Source organism: Lytechinus variegatus, chromosome 13 (genome assembly GCF_018143015.1).
Source record: "Lytechinus variegatus isolate NC3 chromosome 13, Lvar_3.0, whole genome shotgun sequence".
Taxonomy (NCBI): domain Eukaryota; kingdom Metazoa; phylum Echinodermata; class Echinoidea; order Temnopleuroida; family Toxopneustidae; genus Lytechinus; species Lytechinus variegatus.
In genome coordinates, this window is record NC_054752.1 from 33,517,478 (window position 1) to 33,535,934 (window position 18,457).

The 18,457-nt window shown below is 37.8% G+C and overlaps 1 protein-coding gene across 2 annotated transcripts in view; it reads right to left on the reverse strand.

Annotated features, from left to right (window-relative positions):
* LOC121425905 (snRNA-activating protein complex subunit 1-like) overlaps positions 1 to 16,594 on the reverse strand; it is a 43,865-nt gene extending 27,271 nt beyond the window's left edge. The window contains exon 1 of one of the 2 annotated variants that reach the window (XM_041622012.1): positions 16,491 to 16,594. The gene's annotated coding sequence lies outside the window, so the exon portion shown is untranslated. The remainder of the gene's footprint in view (positions 1 to 16,490) is intronic. The other variant, XM_041622011.1, reaches the window with a different exon arrangement.
* Positions 16,595 to 18,457: the final 1,863 nt, after the last annotated feature.

Below are 18,457 nucleotides of genomic sequence, written 5' to 3' on the forward strand. Positions count from 1 at the left end.
TCACTCCTGTTATAACCATGATGTAGGCAGTTGTGGAAGCATATATTGGTTCGGATTCTCACCTTGCTATCAGAGGGTCAATTGTTCAAATGTGGCCTTGTGTCCTTTGGTTAGGCGTCAATCCACAGTGTCATAGGATATTAAGGTCATTAGAAATTATGTCACAAATAATTTCGGATTGGGTCATATAGAAGAACTCCTCTAATTCGTTGAACTCTATTTCATATTCCTTGCCATTATAGTTTTGAACGACACCATTCCACCACACTTCCACCCCTTTGTTGTCTTCCCATTTTTGGGTGAAATTCTTTCTCACGAGGGAGGTGGGGTGTTTGATCAACATCAGGATATTTTTCATTTTTTCATCACCTTGATTCCTGGCACACTCATTTTCTAGGATCTCATGTAGTTCTTCAACATTACATTTCGATAGGTATTGCTTGTTTGGGGATGGATTAATCAATTGCTGAAATTTAATTTGATTTGTAAGAAAATTTTTCTTGCTTGTCTTTGATGTCTTCTTGGAGAGAACTTCGTCAATTGATGAGGTGCCTTCCATTACACCTTCCTCCAATACATGTTCTATCACTTCTTCAATTTTCTCTCTGTGTTTCTTCTCCTTTTCTGTCAGTGAAAGTCTGTTTGCTTCATTTTTCTCTTTTATTGCTTTTGATACATGTGATGAGAGAATTATATCATGTTTACGTACCTCCTTCCCTTTCTTCATTGCTGAAGTAATTGTTTTCTTTTTCTCTTCCGCAGATTTACATTCCAACCAATCCCTTGTGTCATTGGAGGAAAACATTACCTTGGCTTCCATCTTTCCTACTGAAATGTTTGGTGCTCTATGTAAGAGAGAGTCTGCCTTGGCAAACTGACGTTCACCAGATATGTTTGTAGACGAACATGAAGCAGCAGCTTCACAGAGATCCTGTCCTGGTTCCCAAAACACTCCCCCTTGCAATTGGTCTTCTAGTTGTCTCTTGCACACAATGACACATTCGTGCATCATTTTCTCCAAGATAGGACATAGAGGAGCTTTTCGAGCATCATTCATGTCATCAATGAATGGTATAGCTACACATTCTCCAAAGGCACATCTATTGGTAGAGAGCATTAGTTGAGGATCCATCTCCCAACTCGACATGCAATCGACTGCTTCCTGGTATGCAGTGTTAATTCCAAGAATGTTTTCTGCTGTACCTAGCATCTTCATCCATGGCTCCGTAATCTTGAGTGAAATAAGAGCTAAACAACAAATACAAGCCTGTAGGTGGGGATCTTGAAGATACTGGTACAAAGCTGATTGTAAATCATTTGTGGGCTTCTGAATTTTCTGAAAGTAATTCAAAATAAATGGCATCATTGCAACTAAGCACTTGGCAGATTTAAATAAAATGTTAAACCGATTTCCTACCCATCTTGGGAATGTTGTCACTGGACAACCAGTAGTCTTCAGAAATGATGTAAGAGCAATACCACATCCGGTTGCCTCATTATGGAATAAATCCGATACCTTTCTGATGAGGCATGCGGTATTACTCTCCCCTCTCTTCTTGAAAAGTCTATGATATTTATCTTGGCTTTCACTCTCCTTTAATGCATTATCACATGCCTTACCAAGGGTGTCCAGAGGGTGCATCCCACATCTGAAGCTGTTGATATGACATTCCCCTTTCAGGTCAGAGAGTTTTCTGTCTATTGCAGTATTCACACTCGCTCGATCGGTCATAGTATTTGCTATGCCGTCGAGCAGGGATGGATTCACATCCGATATAGATTCTCTGATAGCACTTATATATTCGTCGCTTGTTCCTCCAGCTTGCTGGCGTAATCCTACCAAGTATGTTTTCTCTTTAGAAGCTAGTTCACATTCTACAAGGTGACCAACTCGTGATTTTGTCGTCCCATCGTACTTTAATGTTGTATTTCTTTCCGACACAAAATGTTCCTCGATCTGGTCCCGACAAATTGCCTTCATTTCAGAAGCAAATCGTCCTTGAGTTTGTCGAGACGGTAGCTCATCCATGGTCACATCACATAGAGTTTCCGCAACAACTCTAATCGCTTCGCTTACCTTGCCTTCTGCGACTCCTAGGTTCTGTAATTTTATTTATAAAAGTGGGGATACAGTAATAATTTTGCATGCAACCTTTATCAGAATGATGTGACATTTGCTCTTTTGGCAAATGATCCAAGGACAGTTAGTTACGGTTAGGGTTTCACAGAAGTTTGTTTAAAACTATGTTAGCAAAATCAATGTGTAGTGTTAGATTTGGGGTTAGCATATTTGGGATTTGCCTTTTTTGCCAGAACAATTGTAATGAGACTTTTAGTTATTAAAACAGTATTAAACTTAAGAAATTGAGTACATGCTTATAGATTACTGAGTCAAAATTAAAATTATCTCAAATGGTTTAAATATAGGAAGAAATAAAACATGCTCTAAAATAACTTCATTGTGAACAATAATTAGGAATGAAATCCTTGAAACCAGTTGAACTGTAGAAGACAGGAAGTTTTGGATAAATAATAAACTATGCCGTTATCAGCATACACATGCTCATAACTTTTTTTGCCCAATTGTTATCAAGGTTTCAAAGATCTTATTCTTGAATTTGAGTGAACTCAAATTGAGTTTGCATTTGAGTGAACTTCAATCCCTTTTAACATCCTTGCTATTAATGCAAAATATAAAAGCAATAATCACTACATTTTTATAACAACTGAAGTAGGTAATTTTTTTTTATCATAGACCAGGGCAACTGTGCATACAAATACAAGCTAATATCATGAGGCGGATCCAGGGGGGGGCCCGAGGGGCCCGGGCCCCCCCTATTGGCGGAGCAAAAAAAAGAAAAAAAGGGAAAAAGAAAGGAAAAAAGAAAAGGAAGGGAAAAGAGAGGAGAAAAGAAGAAAGGCAAACATAAGAGGAGGAACATGATTGAATAAAATAACATGAGGGGAAGACTTTGAAAATAATTTTTTGAAAAATCTATTTGTTAGGATATGAAATTTTCGCTCGCGCTTCGCGCTCTTATTGTCTTTTGGGGATTTGCATATCTTGCTCAATATGGAGCTTGAAATATCAAACTTTGAAGTCAATATACAAAACATATTTCAGCTGGGAAATTGAACTTTAATTATTTTGTTTGATTTACAAATTGATTTTTAAAAAGTGCTCTGTAAAAATGTCTGTGTTATGGTCTGAATATTATCATTTTCTGCTTGCGCTGCGCGCTCGCAAAATTTGATTTGTCAGGTACCTATTATTTTCCTGTATTCCATAAAGTTCTCAAAATATCCCTATCCAGGTCAGATTGTCAAAACGTATCAGCTAGCGCTGCACGCTCGCATTTTGATTAGTGAGTTACTGTATGTATCCCAATATTAATTCTAAATCAAACTACTTTGATGACAGTTTATCAAAAATTTCGGCTCGCGATTTCCGCTCGCATTGATAGATATCATGCATCTTATGCATAATTACAAAAGTGCTTTAAATGTCCAGTTTTCAGGCCATAATATTAACAGATTTCGCGCTCTCATGCTTAGGAAGAAAAATAGGAAGATAGTCATCATTTTCATATGATGACATAACGCCCTTGTAGAATGTCCCGGTCCTATGTAAAAACTCAAAGTAATAATAATAAAATACATCAGCTCTTGTAAACTGTGATCCATCACAATTCACCATTTCCCAACAAAGTGTTTGCAATACAGAGCTCAAATTGACCCTTTGTTAGATCGGAATATCATATATTTTTAGCTCGCGCTTTGCGCTCGCTTTATTGATTTTCATGATAAATAGGGTACTTAGAATACCCAAATTCTAGGTCGAAATCTAAAACACACGTTAATTCAGATACGCAGATTGTTCTCTATTCAAATCATTATCCAGTTTCAGATCACAATATCAAAAAGTGTCTGCTCGCGCTTTGCGCTCGCATTAGATAAATAACTTATCCTTTTCATAATTTACAAAACATTAATAGAGTGTCCAGAATTTTTCCGCTCGCGCTTCGCGCTCGCATCAATAAAGTTTAGTTTATATACTGAGAGTCCTTCCAAGATTACAATAAGTGCTTAGCATTTCCATTATTCAGGTAAAAAAGGTCAAAAATTTCAGCTCGCGCTTCGCGCTCGCAATACTTGAATGTTGAAATATGTAACGTCTTCATTGCTAAATGCAAGCAGTCCATAACAGGTACAATTTCGAGCAGTTCAAAACGTATACAAAAATTTTCTGCTCGCGCTCTGCGCTCGCATTATTAATGTAAGGAAGATCCCCACTTACTCATCCTTTTCATGATTTACAAAACTAATTGAATAGAGTGTCTTGTTCAGTAGGTCTAAATCTCGAAATATTTTGCTCACGCTTCGTGCTCGCATGTTTAATTATATACCTATTCTGTTAAGTTACAAAAAGTGCTAAGAATTTTCATTCCTTATGTAAAAATGCCAAAAAATTTCGGCTCGCGCTTCGCGCTCGCATTATTTGATTTTTAAAAATGTGTAACGTCTTCATGGCTAATTGCAAGCAAGTATTTAACAGTACCTTTTCTATCACTTCATTTCTGCTCATTCTTTACGTTCGTAGTAATTATTAACTTGCATACACTTTTTTTTTCAGGAAAACAAACATTTCCAAGAATGTCCAAAATTTTAGGAAAAAGTACATAAGATTTCCAAAAAAAAATACCTAGCGCTTTGCGCTCGCATTATATAAATACAGGCTATGGTATTATACATTTATGTTTCATAAAAATAAAGCCAAAAAGTGACCATTAGGACTACCCCTTCAAAGAAACAAAAAATCCCGGCAAAAATCATATTCGAGCGGCCGATCGGGGAAAATATGGCTGAAAAAAATTTCGGGCCCCCCCTATTGGCGAAGGCTGGATCCGCCCCTGAATATTATGGTAATTTGGCTATCCCATAGTAATGCTAATCACCAACCAATCAAAATCAAAGACTCCAGACCATAGGCGGCGGAAGCGGGGGGGACGTGTCCCCCCCTAAATTTGATGACCTTTTTTTTTTTTGCTTGTCAATTTATTTTCCTACGTCCCCCCTAAAATGTTTGGGTTGAGAGCCTTTTTTTTTTTGCTTGTCAAAATTGTTTTGGTTGTCCCCTCCTAAAATTTGGGGCTTCTGCCGCCAATGCTCCAGACAAGTTACCCCGGAATGGCAAAGTTACCATAATACAATATTCTATGAAATAGGGTCTTTGTGATCAGTTTCCAGTAATGTATCTCAGGAAATAATCATGTATCTGATCAATTACCCATTTTACATATTAAAAATGTCAAAAGGGGAACCTCCAAATTACTATTATGAACATTATATGACTTAATTCCTATCACTTTATTTTTTATAAATCAATTTTATTCAAACCCAACCTGTAAATAGTAGGATGCTTCTCTGATCTGAGGGGTGTAGGACTGGCCAATCTTGGTTTGGATTTGTTGAGGATGATGGGACTTGTCTTTTTCATATTGAAGATTTTCAACAGTTTCTTTGAGTTGTTCAATCTCCTGTTGCTTCTGGGCGACCTTGATTTTTTCTTGCTCTGTGTATTTCTTTTGAATTCTTTGACGTCTTCTCTTTTCTTCTTTCAATTGTGCTCGAAGTCTCGTAATTTCAATTGTCTTCCGTTTTTCTTCACTCTTTGTCATCTGGTAGTTTACCCTCCATTCCCTTTTAGATTGTTTAAGTCGCTTTATTGTTTCGGTAATCCGCTTTCTTCCACCTCTTACACTGCCAAATATAGATGTGAAAGACTGAACCTTTTCTTTATTCTTTTTCAGTTCCTTCTCAAGGTGCTTCACTTTCTTTTTGCAAGTCATTACTTCCCTCTCTGTTTTTTGCACCATGTCCTTGAATCTCTCAAGTTCTTTTCCCAAATTTTCTACTTGATCATTGGAATAGACTTTTCTCTTTTTAGGACTAGCAGCATCTTGATCTTGGTCTACTTTAGCATGCTTTGGAGGTCGAACAACTTTTCCTGGGGGCTTGAAAGGTTCTTGCAGATAGTTGACCTTCACATCATTTTGGTCCTTAGTTTGTTTTGTTTTGTTTAGTTTCAAGTACCTTCCATAGATTCTTGTTATCTTGGTCTGAAGGGCCTTTAAAGTACATTCAGCATCATATTTGTTTTGAACTATTTCATAAAATTTTGACCATGTAATTCCTCTCCTCTCGTGGGTTTTGGCAGTAGGTCAATGATAACTTCATTAGTAATCCTATCAGCTGGTAGCTGGAGCAGATGCACCTCTTCTGACATTTTGGCCATGATCTTAAATATTAAAGCCAAACAATATAATATCTGGAAGGCAAAATAATGATGCAACCTTGCTGAAAAACCCTTTAACATGTTTAAGCAATTGAATAATAGTTATTACAATTCCATAATTCAGATTTAAGACCACAGTTAAGTTCATACATGAAGAAAAATTCCTGAGAACATAAGTGCCATTAAGATAAAAGTCATGAGACCTCATGATAAAGTACTGGAAGAAAAATTACCCTTCCCTTTCCCAGTGCAGTGCAGAAAAAAAATATGTGCAATAAATGGTGCTGAAATTGTTAGGAGTCCATGAAACAGAAATCATTTTTTACAAGAATTTTACGAGAACAAAACACAAAAAATAGAACGAAAAATTCAAACAAAAACAAAACAGAAATTTAAATAATAAAAAAAATTAATAGATAAGAATCTTGTTTCTTTCTTGAATATTTAAATTTCTCAAGCTAGTCATATGCTAGCTGTAATCCTGCGTAGAGATCTTGTCATCTGGCATTAGCCAGATTTGGTCGTTCATGGCTTTATCCTTGGCCTGGACTGATGTTCACAATCGGCCTGGAAATTTCTCGCCAGTCGCCAGACATACGGATGATGAGTTGATAATAGACTCGATTTAGCATTTTCAGGAATAGATAATGAAACCTGAAGGAAACAAAAATAATTAAAAAAATAAATCAAATCATAGTCAAAAAGATTTTCAATAAATAAAAAGGGCTTTGAAATAAAAATACATATGATTTTCATAGAGATTTCAAGGAAAAAAAATTATAAAATAGAACGTAGCATCCCCCCCCCCCCCCCCACCGCTTCACCAATTTATTTCTGAAAAAATGTAGCATTTTACAATTTAGTAATTTACAAATAGAGATACTGAGTGTGTAAAATAATTGATTTCCCCAAGACTATAGAAGATCAAATATTCATAAAAGGAAAACAAAATAAAAAATCATACCATATTCTGATATACTAAATGAAAATAAAATGAAGTGAAAACAAGTAAAGTCTGAGAATAAGATGTAAATCCATCATGATTCATAATGAACAGGAAATGATGTTTTGTGCTTTGTTTTGCATCAGGTTCATTGTAATATAACATATTTTTAAAATTAATAAAATATTAAATTGTCCATGATATTAACAGCTCCAGAAGAGAAAAAAAATATTACCTACGAATAAGTGAGTGCAAATGTGCACACTGAAAGCGATACGCAGGACTGTGCAGAGCAGATGAAGCAGACGCCAAATCCCCCCCGCGAAATTCAAGAGCGCGAAGGCGCTAAATCTCGACAATTTTGCCTGCAACAGACCTGTGCATCAAGCTGAATCGCTTTCATCTGCTAAGTTCTTTCCACGTAATTTTGGTGTTAAATTAAAGCTTAGAATTTCATCTTCACCATGAATCATGATGCATCAGTGTGCAAGTAATATAATTATTCATAAAACTCAAAATTTCGACAAAATCAAGCATATGTAGTAATTGGGCCATGTACATGCAGTACCCTATATGTATTAATATGTGTATAACTATAAGTCTATGTATTGATCTATGTTCATGTATGTATTAAGTCCGTGTGTGCTGTGTGTAGGCGAGGAGCACTCCTGATTGGAGGAGCCTTTATATGCTCCTACGCCTGCTACGTACAATGTATGTATTAAGTCCGTGTGTGTGCTGTGTGTAGGCGAGGAGCACTCCTGATTGGAGGAGCCTTTATATGCTCCTACGCCTGCTACGTACGTGTGTGCGTTGCACAGCACGTACACAAGCTGGTGCTGAGAAGAGATCCAGCCTAGACACCAAAGAGAGAGGAGTTCCAGAGTAGACACCGTGGACAGAAGAGAGAAGACCCCGAGACGTCAATGAGTGAGGACATCCCAGAAGCTCCCCACTCGGCGCCGTGGTCTGTTAATATTAGAAGTCTGAGAATTGAACCTGTTGTCTGTTATCTACCGTGTGGCATCGTCAGTGCAAGTGTCAGGTAAGTATTAGTTGTTGTCTCTGTCTTGTACCGTCGAAGTAACCCATTCGTGATTCGTGAGTAATAATCCTCGTCAGTGTCGTACCAGTCATTAACCACTCATTCATATCTGTCTGTACTGTGCCATATCACAGTAACACACCCGACATCTCATCTTACCAGTTTTACTTCATTGGCGATTGCGAGATTTCGGATCGTCCTGTGCGCCTGTCATTTTTATTTTCATCATTTCATACACGTTCGTATTTCATATCTGCTCACGAATTTGATTTGTGAGGGATTTTGAAGTGAATAACGAACGGAGAGTGAGTGAGAAGTTTTCGAGAATTTTTAATTTGTGTGCCGGGATTGCGTGGATTCGTTGCATTTTCATTGCAACGCACGTGGTATTCTCTGTGCACAGTACACCATCTGAGGTGCACACGCCCTTCAATTCATTGTTTGGTTTACTTGCATTTCTGATCGCATTCTTCGCGAGTCTCTTCTATTGTTTGGCTCGCGGTCAAGAATTTCGTTCCTTGCATGTTTTTGCGTAGCTCACTATCTCGTTGCTTTTGTTTGTGAATTCTTTGAAGTCTGCCTCTGGGTTTAATATCTTTAGTCCGCCATTGTCTTTAACGTTTCTTCCGAATTCGGAACATTCACACCACACCACTTTCAAAAAAAAAAAGTCGGGTGTGAGTATTTGGTGGATTTATTGGATTGGAAAAGTTAATTTGAACTTATAATTTTCCCTCGATCCTCAGTAATTATTCCAGATGGTATTAGTTTCCTAGAATTTCATAGTCTTGTATATCAGGCAGTGTACCAATATTTTGAGGGCGTAGAGTTGCTGTTCATATATTTTTACACATTTTCCAGTATATATTTTCTATCGACATTCAGCAAGTGTTTTTACAACCAGTTCTGTGCACATTGAGTGGCGGAAAGAGTGTTAGAAGTTTTAATACTCCTGGTTGCTGAGTTTGGTAATAATCTGAATTTACTTCAAACTTTTGCCCAACTCGAAATTACATTTGTGTCGGTAGTTATAGGTGGGGTTTTTCTGAACTTCTGAGCTTACCTGTTACTAGAAAAATAGGTGGGTTCTGAGCTTCGGATCTTACCTGTAACTTGAAAAATATACTCTTGAATATTATTTTAATTAATACACATCTTGTGAATTTTCTCTAAGGCATTTCATTCATCACATCTGATATTGTGATTGTTTCTCTTAATAACTGTGATTGTCATTGTCTGAAATTCAATCTAAAAGTTATTGTTATTCATTGTTGCTAAAAATAATTGTTCACCCACTCGTAGAATTGTGTGTGAATATATAGACTTCTATAAGTAATTCCAGTGTCAGATCCGTTGGGACTGGAAAAAATAGACGTCTGAATTATTTGTGTGAATTAATAGACTTCTGTATAATAATTCCAGTGTCAGACCCGTTGGGACTGGAAAAAGAGAAGTCTGAAATATTTATGTGAATAGACTTCTGTCATTATTACTAGTTTCAGACCCGTTGGGACTTGGAAAGAGAAGTCAGAATAATAATATCTTACATGTCGAATAATTAGTAGTTTGGGCTGGTTGTGTGTAGGCTCCATAATTTTTGAAATTGTGTAGTTTTGCAGAGAAACTGGTAGGCTATTAATTTCTTGATAATTTAGATATATTATTCTCTATGTTCTTCATGTTGCATGTTTTTATGTCATTTGATTCTAGCTAAATTGAATCATCGCTATTTATAGATCTATGTGCTGATTTTGATTTCCATATTGCTTGGAGATCAAGAAATCAGCAGGTCAAAAGTTAGATGATAATAAAGATTTGTCTTAATTAACAAATATCATTGAAATATCTTTCGAGATTGTTTTTGACCAAAAATCTACCCTCGATCGCCTCGCTTGGCTTGAGTCATCACTGCCGAGCCAATCACGTGACTGCTACATTGTTCACTCGATCGAGATAGAGTCGTGAACACAGTCACAGCCGATCAGAGTTAGAATTTGCTAAACTCTGATTTTATACTATTATAGTGATTGACCGTTGATTTATTTTGAAGATTAGTTCTAAGTAGGAACTCGTAGAGGTTGATTTTGTAATTAGATCATTCTTTATTAGTTAATCTTAGGTCTAACGTCGCGCGGTTTTCAACCAACCCCAGCGCAACGCACCTCTCTGTCTGGCCCGTAACTCCAGGCAGGGATAACGTTCACGAGCCGGTTATCGTCTTCGTGAAGGCAAATTTTGAATGAGTTTTCTTTTCGTCAGTTTTTACTGACAATTTGCTGGATTTAGCCGCCAATTGTCTCTTGACACAATATTTACGCAGTGTAGCTAAATTCCATATTCCCATATTGATATTTCATGTTTTTAGATCTATCTTTAAATTTATCACCCCAACTTGTCTGGTGTCGAGTAGTCACCAGCCAACGACCTTTACGTTATACCGTATACCGGTACGGTACCTGCGTGAGTGTCTGTCTGTGCAGTAGCACTTTGCATTTTTGTCTTTGAGATCAATTTGACTCTTGCTGGAAATTAAAAGAATTTATTTAAATTCATTTAACCTCTTGAAGTTGAGCTTATCAGCTGAGTTAGAGCTGTGAATTGGTTTATTTGCCTATTAAAAGTATATTTCAGATTTTTTAACGCTTTTGTCTTATCTGATTTTTTGTAAGCTCATATATCAGTAAAATCCATCGTGAGAATTTAATTGATCCCAAATAAATTTAGTATCTTCATATAAATAGTTTAGGGATTTTTCCTTTGCAGATAATCTTGTTAATCTCTCAGGTGTTTGTAATTTCCTGACCGTATATACCTGGAGCCAACAAGTGCAATTGTTTTGTTTTGCTTTGCCTTTTGACTCGGTGTACACTTGCTTGAACGAGGACTTGGAATTTAATTTCGGGCCCTTAGTTCTTAAATTGTAGGAAATTTTTCTTGGAGGTTATCCTGGAATGTCTTTCTGTGTTTGAAATTCAGGTTTTCTTAGTTGATTAATTTTAACAAGCATTGTTGGATCAGGAATTTTTCTTTGGAATAATTCTTGCTTGTAAATTTAATTAGATCTCAACTGAACGTACAAGAAGTACTGAATTAAATTTTAATAAGCTCTTTAAGATACTTAATTTAATTAAACCAACTCTTTACTCTGATTTTAAGTGAAAGGTACAGATACTATTGATCTTTGATATCAGAATCAAATGTTTGATATCAATTTTCTTTGAAAAAAAAAATACTTTTTTTCATACGGTTTGCTCTGTTGTACTTTTGGAGCATCATTCTTGCGCTGAATATTTGCAAATTTCTATTCGGGCTCAAGAATTCATCAGTGAAATACAAAATTCACTGCTGTTATTTTACGCAAGTTGATCTCTAAATAGTAGAGCCATTTTTAGGCTTGTTGCCATTCACTTTCATTTTTTTTTACTTGGTAACTTATCGGATCTTATCCACATTCTAAAAAATAAACTAAAAAAAAATAAAATAAAGAAAATCGGATGTAGGATAAATGTGTGTTTGACATATATTGCATTCATATCAGAAATAGACAATTGTCATTGAATGCTACTCATTGTTGAGGTTTCAATAAGGTGAACCCTTATTAGGTTCTGTTAATAGACATAGATTAAGTAAAACTTATTGACACTTCTGCGATTACTCAGAGTAGTAGAAGTTTGATATTCTATTCTATAAGTGTAGTTTCTGAAACTTGAAAAGCTGCACTGTAATTTGTAAATATACTTTCACTGAATACATGTACATCCATTGCTCCAGGAGTGTGTACATTTATTATTAATATTCAGAGTTTCAGACTCTCGTTCTTGCAGTACAAGTATTACCTTACTTTACTCTTTCCTTGGCAGTAAGTGTATTTAGTGACAATAAACCTAGTTAAGTTATTTCACTGATCTGCAAGCTATATTCTGTTAAGCTACACCTGTAGATCATTGAACTTGAATTTATGAAAGTATCATTTAAATTATGTTTAAGAATATGCCTTTGAATCACCAGGGTGATCATCAATAATACTTCTGAGTTTATTTGGAATTCATAATGATGCAAAGTGACATTGCCAGAGTAAAACAAAGATTAGTTGAAGACATTATAGACAGTCGTAATACTAGTAGGGGATACGTATACGAGTATTCACTGGCAAATAATCTGTACAAGCTTGGTTATCCAAGAAATTTTGTAGATGAATTCGTTTATGAGAGGTTTGATTGTTCAAGGATACATTATTTATCTGATCTTGATTTAACAGATTTTGTATATGAATGTGTTTATAAATGCCAATATAAATATGTTGAACCCAATACTGGTAGACAGCCTCAGGCTGATAATTTGCATCTGCATTCACCTTATACTCAATGTGAACCCAGATCAAACAGCAGGGTTCAGAATACAAATAAACATGATTCATATCCACAATCTTCCTCTCATACTTCTAATCATTCCAAAGCTGATGATAGTTATATGGCAATGATGATGCACTGTATGGCTGTTGAAACGAAATCATTGTCAGAAGAACTGAAATCATCTCGGCATTCATCTGCTTTGGATTCAAGGCTTCCGCCCTTTGATCGAGGTTGCGATGCCCTGAGATCTTATTCTCGTGGGTATACTCCTGGTGCGCGAGTGTCCTCGTTGCCCAAGTCCGTGACCTTCGATGGTAGAGGGTGTTGGCACACTTTCATACGTAATTTCCAGCTGTATTCGGAAGATCGCGGTTGGGATCAAGCCCAACAGCTCAATGAACTTTGCTTTTGTCTTGAGGGAAGCGCAATCAAATATTTTGCATCAGTTATTGTTTCTTCCAAAATAAACGTTCCCTATACAGATATTGTTAAGAAGCTTGAGCAAAGATTTGCTTCTAAAGAATTTCCTGTCGCACAATTGCAATTCGATTTTGCGCAGCAGGCAACAACCGAAACAAAGGGGGAATGGGCCGATCGTGTCCTATCCTACGCTTCACGCGTCTTTGACGGATTGCCTGAGGAGATTGTTGAGAGGCAAATAGTGCAAAAGTTTTGTCAGGGTTCATTAGATCAAGAAGCGGGAAATGCGCTATCCAATCACGTCCTCGTAATCTTGATCATGCCATTGACTTAGTTCGGTGGTTTCAGCATCGGCTAAAATATGCAAGACAAAGGTCTGTCGAGGAGGATCCCAGAATCAACCGTATGGGTGTTTCCGGGCTTGCCTCTAATGCTCAGCAGTCCTCCCTTAAGGACAGTCTGGAGGACCGAGTGCCCAATCTGGAGAAGGTTGATAATATTCAATCTGCTCTAGGGGCACAGATGAAGTCCTTCCAGTCCTCAGTCCAGGGATCGGTAACTGCTGTCCCAGAGCTGAATAGGCATACAGGTTCTCCTTCGACAGAAGACACTGAATCCCAGTTGTCTTGTCGTGATGTTTGTTTTGCATGTCACAAGTCTGGACACTTTAAGAGAAACTGTCCAGAACGTTTAGCAGTAAAACATGTAGATATCTTAAGTGTAGATGATGTAACTGTAAATACCACATGTGTAGAAGATGTAACTGTAAATACCACATGTGTAAGTGATGTTACAGAGAATAACTTAGCCTGTGTAGATAATGTAAGCTTTGTAACTATGTCAGAGGACAGTCGAGCCTCTACTGAGGATGCCAAGCATGGGCAGAGATATCTTGAGCAATTGCTTTGGGGAAGTACCCCTCCTAAGCTGTCCATCCTTGAATTCCTCAGTTCTCTCATCTGGTGGAACCAGAGATATGTCTGTAGTTTAAGTAATGGCCAATTCCATTTATCTTGTCCATGGCTCCTTCCTCCCTGGCCACCACCCCATGAATGGAGTAGCATCTCCTTCATCAGTTGCTGAAAGTCCTGCAATTGGAATTTCTGTTAGGCAATATAATTTATTTCATGAACACAAGAAGGTGAAGGCACACCTCTTATTTTTAATAGTTTTTACCTCTAAAGGTGGCACATGAATCAGTTGCTGACAGTCTTATGCAATAGCTCTTTTATCACATTTGTATATATTTTATACTACATAAAGATATAGATATTTCAACCATAGATCCTTTACCTTGTTTGCAAAGTCTTTATAAACCTGGAAATATTGTCATACAGGATGTTGAAATAGTAGTAGTTTTTTCTCAAGGGAAAATACTATGTACATGTATGTATGTCAAGTCCAGGTTGTTATATTTATTTGCAACAGATCTGGTTGAATTATCATTACATTATATGTTTTCGAGAGCTCAAACATACATGTATTACCAATCATATATCATATTTGTAAAGGTCACATTGTACAGGCCTATATTAATTGGTAACAGAGCTCCAGCCAAATGTACAAAGAACAGACTACCGTAATAGTCAACTTAAAGAATCTTTTATGTAAATTGCTGGCAAGGCTGAACATCTTCTTTCAGACTTACAAGAAATAAGAAGATATTCTTTGTCAATACATAGACCAGACTGGGCCCGCCTGGCCAGATGAATACTTACCATTTACTTGTTCTTGTTCCTCCATGCAAGTATATACTGGTCTCCAGTAATGAGATATTTATTTTTGCTGGACCAGCAATCTTTTTCTAAATGAACAATTGTTATTGAATAATTCTATGTCCAGCTCAGATCACACTTTTTATGTACGGTATCTGAGGTATTTTATTGGTGTCATGTATTTAATCAGTTGTAATCATATAGGCATATATTACATTCTTCTGTCAGGTTCCTTCATATCTGTTTATATCTATTGAGATTGCACAATATATGTCGCAATCTGATGGAACCGGGAGGAATGTAGTAATTGGGCCATGTACATGCAGTACCCTATATGTATTAATATGTGTATAACTATAAGTCTATGTATTGAGCTATGTTCATGTATGTATTAAGTCAGTGTGTGCTGTGTGTAGGCGAGGAGCACTCCTGATTGGAGGAGCCTTTATATGCTCCTACGCCTGCTACGTACAATGTATGTACTAAGTCCGTGTGTGTGCTGTGTGTAGGTGAGGAGCACTCCTGATTGGAGGAGCCTTTATATATGCTCCTACGCCTGCAACGTACGTGTGTGCGTTGCACAGCACGTACACAAGCTGGTGCTGAGAAGAGATCCAGCCTAGACACCAAAGAGAGGAGACACCGTGGAGACATCATAGAGAGAAGACCCCGAGACGCCATCGAGTGAGGACATCCCAGAAGTTCCCCACTCGGCGCCGTGGTCTGCAACCTAGCTGTAAATTTAGAAGTCTGTACCTGTTGTCTGTATCTACCGTGTGGCATCGTCTGTACAAGTGCCAGGTGAGTATTGGTTGTTGATATCAGTGTCTTGTACCGTCGAAGTAACCCATTCGTGATTCGTGAGTAATAATCCTCGTCAGTGTCGTACCTGTCATTAACCAACCACTCGGTCGTCCCGTACATTGTATATGTGTCAGTGTATTGTGCCATCACAGTAACCCATCGCTAACACACCCTTTCAGTTTTACTTCACATATTTGGTACTTACAAGTGATTTTCCAGGCCTCTCGATCGTCGTTCGTTGGTCCGCTGGAAGTGCCGATGAGTCAGATGGTAAGTCTATACGTCACACAGCCATATGGTGTCTCAATCATTTTGCTGGTATTCGATGTTATACATGTATGAGTGTATTGAATAACGCCATGCCATGGCTCTGGAGCTCAATTTCGCTTCGTCACGCTGCCGCCGCCGGTCGCAATTTTTGTACAGCGAACCGAGCTCGCGAAAAAGCGCCCTCTTGTGATGCGTGAGCGTGCCTATCTAGGGCCTATATTCAGTGAAAACATTGGTCAACTATAGTATTATAGCAATTCTCGAGCAATATTCATATCTATTTCCACCTTATGTAATGTTATGTATTATTTTCGTCATTTTTGAATGACCAAATGATAATTCCCACATCATTGACTTTCCACTGATATATAATAAGGCCATATTCACAATCAATATATATCTCCTTTAATTATCACACGCACAGCCCACGGCCCGGGCCGTGTTTTGGCCAGGCGAGGCGTGCCTACGGTACCGACCCGCGTCCCCGGCCGCGCCGGCATGACATGGATCATGGATGTGCTGAGGCCGAGACGAGTATTCTTTTTGCCGAAAACAATTGGTAAAAAAAACAGTATAAAAACTTCTTACACGAAGATACGAACACTGTGTGAAATCATAAATTATAAATTAAGGAATTTATAATTACCACAAACCTGAATAAACATGAAATGCTAAAATCCAGGAAAAATCATGAAGATGCTAATTTCCCAACGATTTAAAGACGAACACGCTTTTCATAGATACGTTAATGTCTATGGTAAGCCAAATGAAAGATAATCGACGCATAGTCGCATACGGTCATATCATCAGAGAGTTCATCCTGACCCGTCATTCATAAAAATAAATTCAGATAGAAGTTTGCAGGATGGTTGTTTCTTTGAGGGGTAATCCAAACCAGCCAGGGTCGAGGAACAGTTTTCAAAGTCTTGGGGGGAGGCTGAGCCACAAGTGGGTGGGCTGACCATGCAAAAAAATCACAATCCTGTATGGTCATTTTTACGTTTTTGCACACGGTTTTGGAAAAAAGTGGGGGGCCAGGGGGTGGCTGAAGCCCCCAGCCCCGCTTCCGCGTCCCCTGCAAACACTCACTTCTTAGCTATATTCTTATAAAACAACATATATATATAATAATATCATTAGTCCTATATAAATAGCGAGAGTGCGAAGCGGGAGCTATCAGTTTTTTAATTATTTTTTTTTAATTTCTTGTAGTAATTTGTCCTGAAAGTTGAACATTCTGGGCAATGTTTGTGATCCTGAGCAAGATGCGTATGTAACGTTTGTAACTCATCTGTTCAGGACAAAGAATTGTACAACTGAAATCGCAATTCTTCGGGGTCTATCTGACGAAGCCTTGGTATTTTTTTTTGGGGGGGGGGCCGGGGGAGTGGATGCATGGTGTTCATGCCATTACACCACGCGACAGCAAATTCAAGAGAATTAAGTTTGTGGACGGAAACTTTGAAAATAATTGAAACTGATAGCTTGTCATATATTAAATAGAGGAAAAATTCACAAGAGAATCATCTTTCCACCCGGGGGGGGGGGGGCACTTACATTGACGAGTGGATACCATGCGCGACCCCAAAAACACGTAAAAAGGATGTCTTTTTCACGATAGGGCACGTTACGTACGTAACGTGATAAGGGTGTAAAAAACACAAAAATATTAAAAGGGTATCTATTTCGCTAGGAAAATTACATGTTTAGGGTCGAATTTGCGGGGAAGAGAAAACAAAATTAAATGTTTTATAAAGGATGTCCTTTTTGCCCCAACACTACGTGTTTAGAGTCCGATTTGCGCAAGGTGTAGAAGTGGGGTCGTACTAAACCAATAAGGTAAAGCCGACGACCGAAGGACCCGTAACATTAAAACATTCCTGTACTTGTTTAGGGGTTCATTTCAGGGAATATTTGCCAAGAGTATCTTTTTGTTTCTATGTTAAGGGTATAGGGCAGGGGTTCTCAAACTTTTTCTTTGAAGGGCCAGATGAGACACCAAGTAAACCTGAAAGGGCCTGGGTGAAGTGGATACTAAGAAAAAATGTGCGCGAAGCGCAAAGACCCTTGTGGTTGGGATCCTAGATGCTCTCTTGTGCAATATGGACCTTATTTTGGGAGCATTTAATCCAACAAATTTATAACAGTTTCATATGGAACGCAGGCAAAATTAGAAAAGACTTCAAAATACAGCGAGAGTCAATATTAATGATAACAAATTTGTAGTACTCTGTTAAAAGGAATCTAGATTGTACCTGTAAATACCTGGTTCTGGGGAGACAGATAATGTTTGAAGTAACATTATTTTTTTGAAGTCAAAGAAGAATAAATGATAGAGCATGTCTATAGTAGTCTCTAACAATTAGGATGTCAGTCTCCTAATCACTTTCAATATGGAAAAATTGACAGTCTGTCAGCAACAAGTTGCTTGATCCTTGGCACAAACGGTGCAATTGCCAGACGAAGGCACTGGTGCAAATGTTCACTGGTCAAGCAGGGGCCGCAGAAGCGGGGGGGGGGGGCGGGCTTCAGCCCCCCACTTTTTTTTTCCAAAACCATGAACAAAAACGTAAAAATTACCATATGATTGTGATTTTTTTTTGCCATGGCCAG